Below are 16,766 nucleotides of genomic sequence, written 5' to 3'. Positions count from 1 at the left end.
TCTGTTTACCAGTCACCTTCCTATTTAACTGATGTACAGTATGTGTAAAAGTCTTGGGCACCCTAGCTACACATATGTGCCTAAGACTTTGGCACAGAACTGTATGTTCCATTAGTTTAATTATGACAAGTGTCAGGGTGAACAGAGAAGATACTTGATGAAAGGAAAGAATATTAAGTATGTGTAGAATCGTAGGATGAATAGCTATAGTAGACAGATGATAGTGTGATAAGGTACTGAGAGAAAAGAAGGTGGTACATCAGAAAGGAGAGGCACAAGTACATGCACACACTTGTCCAATAAAACAATTAGCTGCAGCAGTATCACAGACACGTAGCATTAGATGCACAATGTTTACAGCTGTTACAAATGTGGAGCAACTCTGAGGGGCCGAAGGGTGCAAGGTCGCCCCCTCCTTTTTAAGAATCGCAAGATCACTATTATTTCGGGTCTGAGACCCAGGAAATGAGAGAGATACACAGCATGTCAGTAATGAGAGAGACACAGGAACAGCAAAGGCAGTTGTTATAGACACCGCAGAATACACAAGGTTTGGAATGTCTCCTGACATAAGCGGAACGGAACCACTGATTACTGCTATTGTCTCTTGGAGAAGGAACTGTGTATTGAGTACTGTACTAATCATTGAAACACCTCAGGGGGCAGCCAGAGTGGTCTGGTTGAGGGATTGCATCATTCCAACCTGACTGACATCTGAGACCATGTGAATGAGGATAAAAGATGGGTCTGGGGAACACCCCTTAGACACACCAGGAGAAACACTAGAAATCCAGGGACAGCGTTTTATAGCGAAGCTGGTGAGAGCTCGTGTGTGTCCTCCCTTGTCTGGGTGGCGGGCTCATCACAGAAGAACGGTTTAGCTAAAGGAGAGGTCATACTTGAACGGCCACAGCAACCAGACACCGACGGATCGAAATCATAAAGGAAGGTTGGCAAAACACTTAGCGGTAGCTGTTCCCATTCTTCTATCTCTCTCTCTCTCTCTCTCCAACAATTGCAACACAGCGACGAACAAACAACGGCAGCCTGTGTGAACTGAAACAAACTATATTTCCATCGGACAATTCATTATCCCCCAGACAATGATAGAGTTTGTTTCTTATTGATTATTATTATACCCGCACTTTTAGATTTAGTATTGACAACATATATTATCTGTATGTTTGCATTGATATTATTTTTGTGTATTTTTACTAATAAATACTGTTAAAAATAGTATCATCAGACTTCAACGGACATCTGTCTTTGCTGGTAAGTAACCCAGTTATGGGGTTCGTAACAACTTGGGGCCTTGTCTCGAGATTTGATACCAAATTGAAGGGCCACTAAATCGGGCTTTTAAGTCCAAACGTGGATCTGGTTGTGCGGGTAACCAGACGGGAAACCAGCAAAGATGGACGTAGACGAATTTATAAAAAACTCGACTCCGGAGGCGCTAGAGGCTGCCACAAAGTTGGACTTGATAAATATTGCGAAAGGACTAAATCTCGCAGAGGTGGGGTTGTCAGTGAAAAAGTGGGAGGTGCGGAGGGCCATAACTCAGTATTATATTGAGAAGAATGTGTTTTCGGCTGAGGTATTGGAAAATATCCCTGAAAAGGTACCAGGTAGTGGGACGGCTCAGTTAGAGCTGGAAAAATTAAGGTTGGAACGTGAAATTAAGTTAAAACAGCTGGAAGCAGCTGAAAAGGAAAAGGAAAGTGCTGAAAAGCAGAGGGAGCATGAGCTCCAGCTAAAGGAGTTAGAGGTGAAAAGGGAGCAGGAAATTAGGTTAAAACAGCTGGAAGCAGCTGAAAAGGAGAAGGAAAGAGCTGAAAAGGAAAAGGAAAGAGCTGAAAAGCAGAGCGAGTATGAGGAGAAGGAGAAACAGAGGCAGCATGAGCTGGACATGGAGACGTTAAGGAAAGCGCGAAGAGCTCTAGGGCCAAACTGAGAGGAGAGGTTTAATGTTAGTAGGGAGTTGAGGTTAGTACCTCCGTTCGAGGAGACGGATGTTGATAGTTATTTCTTGCATTTTGAAAAGGTGGCAGTGAGTCAGAAGTGAGCCAGAGATCAGTGGGTGGCATTGTTACAAAGTGTGTTAAAAGGGAAGGCACAACGAGCATATGCGGCCTTTCAACTTTCGAAAGATTTCAATGAGATTCCCACCTCATCCTTCAGAATTCTAGCAAGTACAGACCCAGAGCAATCAAACATTCCTTGTATGATAACCCTTTCATTCCTGGAATCATCCTTGTGAACCTCCTCTGGACCCTCTCCAGAGGGGACCCTCTTTGTAAATATATTGTTTGATTAAGCATCTTTTATTTACATAATTCATTATGGGTTAAGTGCATTAATGGCATACGTCATTATGCCACCACATCATATGTGAGTGTCCCACTAAAAGTAAGTAGGCCCATATCCCTGGCTCCTGTGACTTTCTTTCGGTTAGTTTCAGGAGTTACTAAACATAACAATGGAGATGCAGAAGTTTTAAAATGAACCTGACAACTACCAGCCTGTTGAAGCACAGCATGCTTTTCCTTCCAAAGGTGGGAGTGACGTTAAGAGTTAAAATAAAAAGCACAGCACGTGTTTCCTCAGAAGGGGAGAGAGGCAGAAAATACACATAATTGGCAGGTTGATAAAGACTGAGTACCGAGTGGTGAATCTGTGGAATTCTTTGCCCCAGGCAGCTGTGGAGGCCAAGTCTTTATGTATATTTAAGGCAGGAGATTGGGGTTGAAAGGAAAATTGGATCAGCCATTGATGAAACAGCGAAGCAGACGCAATGAGCTAAATGGTCTGATTCTGCTCCTATAATGTTCTTAATAATAAAATTAGAAATGACTGGTTATGTCGGAAAGAAAGACAACAGACACTGGATGATGTGTATTCAGCAGTATTTTGAAGCCAATGAAATAGCCAATGAAAAGTAAATGACAGTGTTGCTGAGTGTAATAGGTAGAAAAGCATGCAGTTTGCATAGAAGTTTAACTGCTCCAACCAGACAAGCTAAAATGAGCTTTGCTGATATCATGAAAGTAATGCAGGAACATTTAGAATTGAAACCATGTTGATTGCAGGACACTTTGGGTTTCATAAGTGGAATCAAAAGGAAGGAGAGTCATTTCAGCTGATGTGGCTGAATTGAAGGGATCGTATGACCATTGTCAGTTCAGTGATGGGCTTAATGGTGCACTGGGAGATAGTTTAGTTTGTGGAATCTTACAAGAAAGCTTTCAAAATTAGTTCCTAACTGAAGCATAACTCACATTTAACAGAGCAGTTGAAATCGCTATAGCAATGGAAGCAGCAGCCAGAGACACATTTGAGTTGCAGTCAGGAATGGATGTGAGCGTGAACAAAATTGTAAAGTCTAACAGAAACCTGCCTGGCCAAACAGATTGTTTCACTGTTGTGACGGGCTCACATACACCAGTCCAATGTAGGTTTAAGGGTGAAACTTGGAGAAAATGCAACAAAGTAGAACACATTCAAAGAGCATATCAAGCAGACAAAAATAAATGGACTGCACGGGAAAAAGAAAAAGATAAAAAGTCAAGTTGCAGTTGTAAAGAAAGGTCTAACCTGTATGCTGTTGATGGAAAAAATCTGATAATGATGGGAGCAACACAGGGCTGTGTAACCTTGAGATTTACAATGTGAAAACTAGCAATAGAAAAGCAATATGGCTTTTGCCAGAGGTGAACAGCAAATTAATTAGAATGGAATTGGTCACTGGCTTGGCTGTTTCAGTCATTCCATAATTAAGTTTTAATGGCAGCATCTATGGAAAGAGGAATTGTTGACCCCACAGGAGCATGCCCACCATGAGAACCGAGATGGAGCGAAAGAGAAAAACCAAGTTTGTATCAAGCTTCAGTTGAGAGATGGATAGGACAAAGGAAATCTCTCTGATAGGGTGAGGTCAAGATTGCCCTGCGGTTCAACTGTAAATGAGATTATCTGGTTGATGGGTTAAACGAGGCAGTTAGAAGCGAGATGTGGAACTTTGTTCTTAAAGGCTATAAATAAAAGGCAGTTAGTGAGCACACGAAGGAATATGAACATGGTGAAATGCAGGGCTGCAGAACTACCCAACATTGCTATAGTTCCATATTCAGCATTAGCAATAGGTTACAACATTTAGCCTATTGAATGTCTGCTGATATTCCTCAGTTGGGGAATTGAGGGCAGTGAGAACTGGCACCAAAGAGGTTAGGTCTGCAATAAATTGCCGTGATTGTATTGAATTGTAAGCAGTTTTCAGGGGTCAAGTGCCCTGCTTCACCAAATGTAATTAGATTGCTGTGACTGCTGGCAGGGACTTAGTGGGCCAAATGGCCTGCTGGTTTATAAGAAATTATGAAATACTGCTTTAGAGTCGCAGAGTCATAGAAAAGTGCAGCACAGAAATAGGCCCTTCGGTCCATCTAGACTGTGCTGAACCATTTAAACTGCCTTTTCCCATTGACCTGCACTGGGACCATAGCCCTCCATACTCCACCATCCATGTACCTATCCAAACCTCTCTTAAAACGTTTAAATTGAGCTCACATGCACCACTTCTGCTGGCAGATCATTCCACACTCTCACAACCCTCTGAGTGAAGAAGTTTCTCTTCATGATCCCCTTAAATGTTTCACCTTTCACCCTTAACCCATGACCTCTAGTTGTAGTCCCACCCAACCTCAGTGGAAATAGTATGTCTGTACCCTTCATAATTTTGTACACCTCTAATAAGTCACCTGTCAATCTTCTACGTTCCAAGTAATATAGTCCTAACCTATTTAATCTTACTTTATAACTTAGGTTCTCCTGGCAATGTCCTTGTAATTTCTTTTCTATATTTTCGACCTTCTTCACACCTTTCCTATAAGTAGGTGACCAAAATTGCACACAGTACTCCAAAGTAGGCCTCACTAATATCTCATACAATTTCAACATCACATCCTATCTCCTGCATTCAGTGCTTTGATTTATGAATGCCAGTGTGCCAAAAGCTTTCTTTATGTCATTATCTACCTGTGACACCATGTTCAATCAACTTTGGACCTGTATTCCCAGATATCCTTGTTCATAGCACTCTTCTGTGCCCTGACGTTTACTGTGTTAGTGGGTCCGACTAAAGTGCAACATCTCACGCTTCTCTTCATTAAATTACATCTGCCATTTTCCAGCCCATTTTTCTAGCTGGTCCAGATACCGCTGCAAGCTTTGATAGTTCGCTACACCCCCAATCCTGGTGTCCATCCAGAAATTTGCTGATCCAGTTGACCACATCTAGATTATTGATATAGATGACAAACAACAATGCACCCAGCACTGATTGATGCAGCAGTCCACTAATCATAACCCTTCAGTCAGAGAGGAAACCATCTAATAACCACTCTCTGGCTTCTCACACAAAACCAATGTCTAATCCAATTTACTACCTCATCTTGAATGCTATGTAACTGAGTCTTCTTGACCAGCCTCCCATGCAAGATCTTGCCATATTGTCCATGTAGACAACATCCACTGCCTTGCCTTCATCAATGTCCCTAGTAATTTCCTCAAAAAACCCCCCAATAAGATCAATTAGACACCACCTACCATACACAATGTCATGCTGACTATCCCTAATCAGTCCATGCCTATCCAAATACTCATATATCTGGTTCCTTTGAGTGCCTTTCAATAACTTTCCCACTACTGATATCAGGCTCACCAGCCTATAATTTCCTGGTTTATCTTTAGAGCCTTTCTTAAACAGTGGAACAACATTAGCTATCCTCCAAACCTCAGTACCTCAGTTGTCACTAAGGATGATTTAAATATCTCTGCCAGGCCCCCTGCAATTTCTGCTCTTGCCTCCCACAGAGTCCAAGGGAACACCTTGTCAGGCCCTGGGGGTTTATCCACCCTAATTTGCCTCAAGACAGCAAACACCTCCTCCTCTGTAATCTGTGTAGGATCTATGAAGTCGATGCTGCTTTGCTTCACTTCTATGGACTCTGTGTCCATCTCCTGAGTAAACACAGATGCAAAAAATCAGTTTCAGATCTCCCCCATCTCTTTTGGCTTCACACATAGATTACCATTTTGAGGATCAATCTTCCAGAGGATGAATTCTGTCCCTTGCAATCCATTTGCTTTTAACATATCTGTAGAATCTCGTGGGATTCTCCTTCACCTTGTCTGTTAAGGTAACCTCATGCCTTCTTTTAGCCTTCTTGATTTTGTTCCTACTTGTCTATACCTGCTATGTATCTCTTTTTTTCTTAACCAAAGCCTCGCTATCTCTTGAAAGCTGTTTCCCTAAACCTGTTATCTTTACCTTTTATTCTGATAAGTACATTCAAGCTTTGTGCTCTCATATTTTCACTTTTGAAGGCCTCCCACTTACCAAGTATACCTTTGCCAGAAAACATCCTGCTCCTTTCTGATGCCATCAAAATTGGCATTTCTCCAGTTTCTCCTGTCTTGGAGAAGGTCTTCAAAATAGCTAGGATTTCCCTGTTTTCAGTTCCACTAAGTTTTCTCATACAAATATATTAATATATATTAATCTCACCCAATATTCCAACCACTTTGTTAACAATTTCACTGCAGAACATGTCTTTGCTGCACACCCATCCATTGGTAACTCAGCTTTGTGCTGGCCTTTATTATGGTCATTGGTCCCTCCAGCTCTCTGAAAGCTTTTTATTATTAAAACGTAGATAGTAAATCACTTGTGTCCACTTCCAATTTATTCTTCTGCCTCTTCTTTTCTCGACTTTTCCATTTCACACCTTTACATCTCAATACTATAGTTTGTGTAGGTCTATACCTATATTGGTGTTAGTATGTGATCAACCTTTGTGGCGATTTGAAGTATTGTTCATTTCTTCTATTACTGAGAAGGGGAAAGTACTAATTCTTCAAAAATTGAGCCTCTGGATCCTATTTTGGAATCAACTGATGGCAGGTTCAAACTATACTTTAGAGTCTTATGCCTTGACCTAATGTCAGTTATCTTGCGCTATTTTAAGGAAGAGGGGCATTCTCTCCACACATTAGTCAATATTTATTCCTCTTATCTCCAGCACTCCTATGTTGCTGCTAGATGGCTGTTACTGCTTTTTAAACTTGCTTCTTTTTGGGATTTTGGGGCCATTTGCAAGGCCAACATTCATAGTCCATCACTAGCTGTCATTGAATGGATGACAAGCCTTCTTGATCAACTGTTGCAGTTCTCTGGTGAAGGTGATTCCAAGTTGCTGATAGAGAAGAAGAGATCATTTTCAAGGCAGGATGGTGTGCAAGTTGGAGAGAAACACGTAGGTGGCTTAGTTCCCATTTGTTTGCTGACCTTGTCATTATAAATAGGTTGGGAAGTTAGAGGGGGCGAGTGCATTAGGCAACATGCCCCAATTTTTAGCCTGATTGATGGAGTGTCAACCAGCGCTGCTGTGCCTAGGAAGTGGCATAGAGCTTCTTGAATGTTATTGGAGCTGCATGCATGCAAGGCCAGTGGAGTTTAACATTATGAAACTTGTATGTACTTTGTGGGTGGAGAAAAAGCTTTGGGGTATCAGGAGGTGAGTTGCTCACTGTGGGATGCCCAGCTGTGTCCTGCTCTTATTGAATTGTCTGTAACACAGTTTGAGATTTTGTGATTTTGGAAGGTGATATATAATTGGAATCCTTTCTTGTGCCTAATTGTCATCTAAATGGAACACTGCTTATTCTGCGTAGACCATCATCAATCTCCTTCCACATCAACTCAACATGAAGATTGCTGCATAAATTTACATAACGGTCGTTGTAATGGTTGCTGTTGAAATGGTTTGTAAATTGAGTCTGCAGTAGTGGATTCGGTCTGAGCTGTTTGTCTCCACTCTTCCATTTTAAGCATGAATACAGCCCTGCATTTGAATCTGACAGAGGCAGTCAAGATTCAGTGTATCAAATTGATATGATGTGACTGCCCAACTGGAGAGTGCAGTTATCCCCATGGCTCCTGTGCAGCCAATTATGTTTCTTCCTGAAGGAATTGGGCAAGTGAAACATGTTTGCTTAGATGAAGAGACAAATCAATGAAACAGCTTAGCACCTTTCATATTGAATCATTTTGATCTAAGCGGCAGCTCTGCACTTCTTAATCTTCTTATTTTCCTCTTTTTATAGTGTCATGGTGGATTGGTCAATATTTTTGTCTGCAGTGAGTAACTGTTAGTGTAGAGATGAGTGCTGGAATCTGAGGGAGTCAATGGAGATGTGAGGAGAAAATGTGTCGAGTATAGGTTTAGTTCAGATGGGTGTTTGTTGGCCAGAACTGCTCGCCGGGCCAAAAGGTCGAGCTCCATTCTCTGTTCTTTCACTCCCTTAACCAATCCTCTCCAGCCACTGTCAGCCATTATGTACAGGCCAATTGGTGGGAGGTGGGTGTGGCTTAAGTTGGTGACACATGTTTCCTCTATATTGTGATTGAGATATGAACTAAATGATCAGCTCTCAGGGCTTAGAGAGAGTGCCAGTGGCCTAAAGACCAGAAATGCTGATCGCAGGAAGTAAGATGTTAGGCTGGGTCATAAATGCGCGTCAATCAGTCTTAGAATTCCTCATTTGTTTCACAGAAGTTCGAGCTCCAAGTCACCATTTGGTCTGAATTCTGCTTTGCCTTAGGAGAGACCATTCCTTTTGTTCAGGGATCAGAAGAGCGAGAAGCCCGGTGTTATGGGAGTGGTGGTTTGCATTATGCAGTAGCAGCTTTGAAAAGCATCGAATGTTCCAAGGTTCCAAAGATGCTCAAAAATGCATGTTGTTTTCTTTAATAATTTAAAAACAGAGGAGAAGCAGATTTTTAAATCGAGGCTGAGTGGTCATTTGATGATTGTCGACCATGCCAGATTAGTTGTGCCCCGGCTTCTATCTCTGGCTTCTATCAGAGAGTTACTGCCTCAGTATGAAAGCTGTGGGTTTTGTCCCAATACTGAGACTTCTGTGAAGAACCTGCTCTGAGGTGGTGCGCCTGTGCTTTCACTGATGAGATGTTTAAAATGAAGACTCTTGGATTCATGTAGGAGATCCCATGGGACTACTCCATTAAATTGGCAGGGTGTTTTGTTCATGGAAATTGCATCTGCCTGGTAAATCATTAAAGTTGGTAACCTAGCCATTATTTATTATGATGCTGTCTGTTAGAATTTACCTTGTGCAAATTGGTTGTGAATTTCCAATCGCAAATAGTTCTACACAAGAGATTCTGCAGATGTTGGAAATCCAGAGTAACGTGCAAAAAATGCTGTAGGAACTCAGCAGGTCAGGCAGTATCTATGCAGAGAAATACGGAGTTGATGTTCTGAGTTGGGCTGGAAAGGAAGGGAGTAGAAGCCAGAATGAACAGGTGGGGTAAGGGAAAGAATATAAGCTGGAGGATGAAAGGTGAAGTCAAGTGAGGGGAAGGTAAGTATGCATGGAAGGGAGGATGAAGTGAGAAGCTGGGAGGTGATAGTTGGAAAAGGTAGAAGGCTGAAAGTAAAGGAATCTGATAGAAGAGAGTGGACCATGGAAGAAAAAGGAGGAGGGACATTGGAGAAGGTCGATAGGCAGATGAGAGAAGAGGAACAATAGGAGGGGAGTCAGAATAGGTCATAGAAAAGGAGAGAAGGGGGAAGGAAAGAAATGACCAGAAATCAATGTTCATGCCAATAGGTTGGAGGCTGCTCAAACGAAAAATGAGTTGTTTCTCCTCTGAATTTGAAAGAGTTCTCATTGTGGCAATACAGAAGGGTGTAGAAATTGTTGGAATGGGAATGGGTCTCTTCCCCCTTCCTTGCCAATCCTGATGACAAGTTTCAGCCCAAAGCATCGACTCTTTATTCTTCTCCATAGATGCTGCCTGACCTGCTGAATTCATGCAGCATTTTGTGTGTGCAACATTTCTGCAGTATGCTAATGGCAGATTGGTGCTAATGAATTTCTTTGGATTGGCAGCATAGTGGCAAAGCTGGTTAAGTTGCTGCCTCACCCAGAGACCCAGGTCCGATCTTGACTTCCAGTTCTGTCTGTGTGGAGTTTGCTGTCCTTCGACTGTGTGAGTTTCATCTAATCACTTTGATTTCTTCCCATAGTGGCTGTTGTGAATTACCCCAAGTGCGTAGGTGAGTGGTGGAATCAGGGGTAGGGGGAGTTGATGAGAAAACGGGGAGAATAAACACAAAAAGGGGGATATTGTAGGATTGGAGTAAATGAGTTGTTGGGGGGGAGTCAGTAGGTCATGTGGCCTGTTTCTGTGCTCTATCCTCACTGTGGTGTATTTTTATCCTCCTCCCTCTGTGATTATTAATAAATATATCGATCTGTGTTGCTTTATCTGTCCACTACTGAGGAGCCTTATCTGTAGGTCACAGTTCCCTCAGTCCTTCTGGGATTTTGACGACCTCCTTATGTACCGGCGTTGACCAGGCTGACATTTCCTTCCTGAGATCAGCTGAGGCTACCCGTCACAACTGCGAGTGAGGATTCACGGTGGGAGAAATAAACAGCTGAATCAGTCCATGCAGTGCAGCACTGCAGCTGAAAATAATTGGACGAGGAAGCTTGAGAGGCATTTCATAAATGTACAGATTTTTGAGTAGGGCTATCTGAAGATGCTTGTTTCACTTAAATTCCCTTGTGTCAGATCTATTTTAGGCATACAACTCAGAGTTCAGAAATTTAAATGTCTAAAAATACACTCATGCTGCAATTCTGAGCGAAGCCCGCTTGTGACTGGCCGGGTTATTTTTAGCTTGTGGTAGTGGAGCCACTGTGTTTAAACCTGGCAGTGCTGAGGCAGTCAGTGGTGCTTAAAGGAAGATGTGCTGCTTCACTGCTGTCAGCCCTGGCATGGCCACCCTCTCTGGGTGTGAAATGCTAGTAGAGCCATGCCAGCTTTCCCCAATTGGAAGATCCACAGGGTTGACAGCCTTGTTTTGCTTGGGGTTGATAAGTGGGCAAGAGTTAGAGAATTGTGTTCAAAATCCACTTTGGGAAAATCAGTAGAAGAACAAGATATTTACAACCTCATTTGAAAGATCTTCATTGTGAGTCTTAGATCTGCCCTTCTGCCTACCAAGCCAATACTGGTCATTAAGCACCTATTTACCCTCATCCTATTTTGTTCTTCCCCACACTCTCAACTCCCACCAGAATCTACCCCTCACTTGCACGTTAGGGGTAATTAACAGTGAGCAATTAACCTACCGACCTGTGTGTGTTTGGGTTATGGTGGGGAGGAGGTTGGGTGGGGAAGTTGGAGCCAGCGTTCCTCCACCCTGAGTTACGTGCCAAAAAGCCAGGTTTGAATCGGCAACCTACCCTATACCTAGCCAAGGTGCTTTACCACCATGTAATGATGATACAATATGAAAAGCACAGCAGCTGAGTTCCCACAAACAGAGGAGTAATAGTGACCATACTTAACGAAGGCATGTGAGGAAACTTTTCTCCCCACAGCAAATCATTCTGACTTACCTAGCATGAGAGAACATTTCCCATTCCCTCAGGAAAGCAGCCAACATAATCAAGGCCCTCTCCTGCCCTGGTAGTTATGTCTTCTCCCCTCTCTCATTGGGCAGAAGGTACAAAAGCTTGAGAACACATTCCACAAGGCTTAAGGACGGCTTCTACCCCACTGTTATCAGACTCGTATGATAAAGATGAACTCTTGGTCTCTCATGGCCTTTGCATCTTATTTGTCTCTCTGCACTGCAATTTTTCTTAAATTGTACACTGCATTCTGTTTTATTTTCCTTTTGTGCTACCTGACTTGTTTGGAAATTACACAAAAGCTTTTCTCTGCTTGTTACATATGAGAATAATAAACCGTTTATACCAATCATTAGTAATTTTTCAAGAGGTGATTTTTTTTTTGTGGTCTATTGAGATATGACTAGAGACTGTGAATCAGTAAAGAATTGTACCAAAGAGCTGGCACAACTGGAATGGACCAAGTGGCCTCTTGTGCATGACCACTATATGCTATTATATGTGTCATAGACATACCAAACAGGGAAGCAGGCCATTTGGCCCACCGTGTATCTGCTGACCACCAGCCACGCATGTTAATCTCAGTTTTAATTCTTCCTACATTCTCATGAACACTACCCCACAGTTTCTTCTATCATCTACACATAACAGGTGATTTGCAGTGATCAATAACCTGCATGTCTTTGGAATGGACGCCAGAAATTAAAGAGTGTCGGGGCAGAAGTGAGTGTTGTTGCTATTACAAAGGAGAAGGTGCTTGGGAAGCTGAAAGGTCTGAAGGTAGATAAGTCACCTGGACAACTTGGGTAACATCCCAGGGTTCTCTGAGAGGTGGTTGAAGAGATTATGGAGGCATTGGTAATAATCATTTAAGAATCACTAGCTTCTGCACTATTCTGGAGGACTGGAAAACTGCAAATGTCTCACCAGTCTTGAAGAAGAGAGGGAGACAAAGGACAGGAAATTGTGGGTCATTTAGCCTGACGTCAGGGGTTGGGAAGATGTTGGAGTCCAGTCTTAAGGATGAAGTATCAGGGTACTTGGAGGCACATAATAAAATAGGACAAAGACACCAGGGTTTCCTTAAGGGAAAACTTACCTGGCACATCTGTTGGAATTCTCTAAGGAAATAACAGACAGGATGGACAAAAAAAGAGTCAATGGAATTGTTTACTTGTATTTTCAGTAGGTCTTTGACAAGGTACTGCATGTAAGGCTGCTAAACAAGATGTGCCCATGATATTACAGGAAACATACCAGCAGAGGTAGAAGATTGGCCAAGTGGCAGGAGGCAAAGAGTGGGAATAAAGGGTCGACCTTTTCTGATTGGCTCCAGTGACCAGTAGTATTTCGCAGGTCGGGTTTTCAGACCACTTTCTTTTTGTGTTATGTCTTAATGATTTGGATGATGGAATTGATGGCTTTGTGACCAGGTTTGTGGATGATATGAAGATAGTTGGAGGGGCAGGTAGTGTTGAGGAAGTAGGACATCTGCAAAAGGATTTAAACAGATTGGGAAAATGGGTAAAGAAGTGGCAGATGAAATATAGTGCAGGGAAATGTATGGTCATGTATTTTGGTAGAAAGAATAAGATTCAGAAATCAGAGGAATCCCTAAAGGTTAACATAGAAACATAGAAAACATACAAAGCCCACAAAGCTGTGCTGAACATGTCCCTACCTTAGAACTACCTAGGCTTTACCCATAGCCCTCTATTTTTCTAAGCTCCATGTAGCTATCCAGGAGTCTCTTAAAAGACCCTATTGTTTCCACCTCTGCTGCTGCTGCCGGCAGCCCATTCCACGCACTCACCACTCTCTGCGTTTTATATAAAAAAAATAATAATTACCCCGACATCTCCTCTGTACCTACTTACAAGCACCTTAAAACTTAGCCCTCCCGTCCTAGCCATTTCAGCCCCAGGGAAAAGCCTTTGACTATCCACATGATCAATGCCTCTCATTATCTTGTACACCTCTATCAGGTCACCTCTCATCCTCCATCACTCCAAGGAGAAAAGGGCGAGTTCACTTAACCTATTCTCATAAGGCATGCTCCCCAATTCAGGCAACATCCTTGTGAATCTCCTCTGCACCCTTTCTATGGTTTCTATGTCCTTCCTATAGTGATGTGACCAGAATGGAGCACAGTACTCCAAGTGGGGTCTGACCAAGGTCCTATATAGTTGCAACATTACCTCTTGGCTCTTAAACTCAATCCCATGATTAATGAAAGCCAATGCACCATATACCTTCCTAACCACAGAGTCAACCTGCACAGCTGCTTTGAGTGTCCTGTGGACTCGGACCCCAAGATCCCTCTGATTCTCCACACTGCCAAGAGTCTTACCATTAATACTATATCCTGCCATCATAATTGACCTACCAAAATGAACCTCCTCACACTTATCTGGGTTGAGCTTCATCTGCCACTTGTCAGCCCAGTTTTGCATCTTATCAATGCCCCGTTGTAACCTCTAACAGCCCTCCACACTATCCACAACACCCCCAACCTTTGTGTCATCAGCAAATTTACTAACTCATTCCTCCACTTCCTCATCCAGGTCATTTATAAAAATCACAAAGAGTAGGGGTCCCAGAACAGATCCCTGAGTCACTCCACTGGTCACCGATCTCCATGCAGAATATGATGTATCAACAACCACTCTTTGCCTTCTGTGGGCAAGTCAGATCTGGATCCACAAAGCAATGTCCCCTTGGATCCCATGCCTCCTTACTTTCTCAATAAGCCTTGCATGGGGTACCTTATCAAATGCCTTGCTGAAATCCATTTACACTACATCTATAGCTGTACCTTCATCAATGTGCTTCATCACATCCTCAAAAAATACAATCAGGCTCGTAAGGCACGACCTGCCTTTGACAAAGCAGGTTAAGTTGGTGGTAGCAAAGCAAATGCAATGTTAACATTCATTTTGAGAAGGCTAGAATATAAAAGCAAGGATGTAATTCTGAGGCTTTATAAGCCATTGGTCAGACCACATTTGGAGCATTGCAAACAGTTTTGGGCCCCTATCTAAGAAAGTATATGCTGTTATTGTTAGGGTTAAGAGGAGTTTCACAAAAGTGATCCTGGGAATGATAGGGTTCATAAATATGGAGCATTTAATGGCACTGGCTTGTGCTAGTTTAGAGGAATGAGGGGGATCTCTTTGAAACCTATAGAATATTGAAAGGCCTAGAGAGAGTGGATGTGGAGAGGATGCTCCCTATAGTGGGGGGAATCTAGGACTTTGGGGCACAGGCTCAGTATACAAGGACATCCCTTTGGAACAGAGATGAGAAGGAATTTCTTTAGCCAGAGGGTGGTGAATCAGCAGAATTCATTGCCATAAATGGCTGTGCAGGCCAAGTCATTGGGTATATTTAAAGTCGAGGTTGGTAGGTTCTTGATTAGTAAGGGTGTCAGTGATTATGGGAGAAGGCAGGAGAACGGGGTTGAGAGGGGTAATAAATCGGCCATAATGGAATGGTGGTGCAGACTCAGTGGGCTGAATGGTCTAATTTGGCTCCTATCTTTGAAATGTGGTTGGAAACCCAGAGGAAATCTGCAGGGTCACAGGGCGAACGTGGAAACACCACTCAGCTCCAGAGGACAGGCTGAACTCACTGGAACATTGCACAACAATAAGGAAAGATGAGATATCACATCTGTTCTTCTGCAATGAGGAGGGGGCAATCTTATGGAATGGTGCTGTGTGTTATCCTGTTCACATTTTTGGTCATTTAGAGTGCACGAATGCTAATACAGTTCTCTTTTGCAAAGTACCTGGCCAAATCTAATCAAGTCTTGCATAATCATGATGTGTTTCAACAAAATTGGCATGGAACTCGATACACAAAGTATGGCATCTAGATAAAGCAAAGGAGGTGGGCAGTGGTGGAAGGGCAGATTGCTGAAGTAAGCACGTCGTGGTTGCAACCAGATGTAAAATTGTGCAAATACAACAAAAAATACAAATAAATAATACTGAGAACTTGAGTTGTAGAATCTTTGAAAGAAAATATTCAGGAATTGTATGAACTATATGGGATTGTTTTAAAAGACATGGCACTCGATTTACATCAGTCCTTAAAGGTGGTGGGGTGAGAGGGTTTCTTTTGTTTTAAAGAAATACCATTCTTGGTATCTGGTATCTTGATATCAAATGATTGGTATCAGGAATGTGCTGCATGAGGTGGTGGAAGCAGTTACTCTCACAACATGGACAAGCACTTGACTCACCAAGGCATAGAAGACCAAATATGGGGAAATGGTTGAACTGGATATAGTGGATCTCTGATAAAAATATAAGCCTTTGTTTAAAAAAAAATTATGATCAGGTTTGGACTGAAGCATTGTATTTGACTGTGGGCATCATGTACAATGGAAGATAGCAGAAGAGATTTACAGGAAATGTGCCTATGATTAGGGACTTACAGAGAGAGGCTAGGAGCATCAATTTAAGCTGGCAGGTATAAAGATTAGAGAGAGTTGATGGAATGTATTTCTCCCACTGAATTATGCATACCTGGAAATTGAAAGCAGGTTTGTGAGTTGAAAGTTCATCATGTTTAGTTTCGCTAAATCACGCAAGGTCATGGTCCCGGAGGTGAGAAGTAGGACTGATGTAGGAGGAGAGGGACATAATGCTCTCACTTGGCTTGAGTTGTTATGAAGTTTAAGAGATGACAAACATCAAGAATGGCTTCAAGAGGATCGATTGCATGGCAAAATGTTTTCCACTACGACAAGTTATTTGAGGCTTCATTGCCTATAATTGTGATCAAAGCATATACAGTACAGTAGTAGTTCAGAGAATTGATTATATTATGGGGTGGAGCAAGAGAGGTAATGGGACTCATTAAAATCTCTACCAGAAAAAGAATACAACTGTGTTGTACTTACACAAATTTTGTGCATCATCATTCTTTCCTGATGCATGATTTTAGTTTTTCCCCCACAGGCGCTGCTCAACTTGCTGTTCATTCAGCAGGTGGTTTGTGTTCCACTTTCCAGCATCAACAGTCTCTTGTGTCTGCATCACTCTTTCTTCTTGCAGTTGTAATGACAAGTTAAGGTAAAGAAGAGAATGTTGGAAGCACTTCAAGATTCAAAGTAAATTTATTATCAAAATACATGTGTCGTTTTCTTGCAGACATTTGCAATAGAACAAAGAAAGACAATAGAATCAATGAAAAACTACACACAAAGATTGTCAAGCAACCAATGTGGAAAAGAAGTCAAACTGTGCAAAACA

General features: G+C 42.3%; 1 protein-coding gene across 9 annotated transcripts in view; it reads left to right on the top strand.

Annotated features, from left to right (window-relative positions):
• The window catches only part of LOC132392829 (disintegrin and metalloproteinase domain-containing protein 23-like), a 153,330-nt gene that overhangs the window by 33,859 nt on the left and 102,705 nt on the right, over window positions 1-16,766 (top strand). The window lies entirely within an intron of this gene.

The sequence above is a fragment of the Hypanus sabinus genome, chromosome 4, assembly GCF_030144855.1.
Source record: "Hypanus sabinus isolate sHypSab1 chromosome 4, sHypSab1.hap1, whole genome shotgun sequence".
Classification (NCBI taxonomy): domain Eukaryota; kingdom Metazoa; phylum Chordata; class Chondrichthyes; order Myliobatiformes; family Dasyatidae; genus Hypanus; species Hypanus sabinus.
The sequence above is the reverse complement of the archived record's forward strand: the minus strand, read 5'-3'. Positions and strand labels throughout refer to the sequence as shown.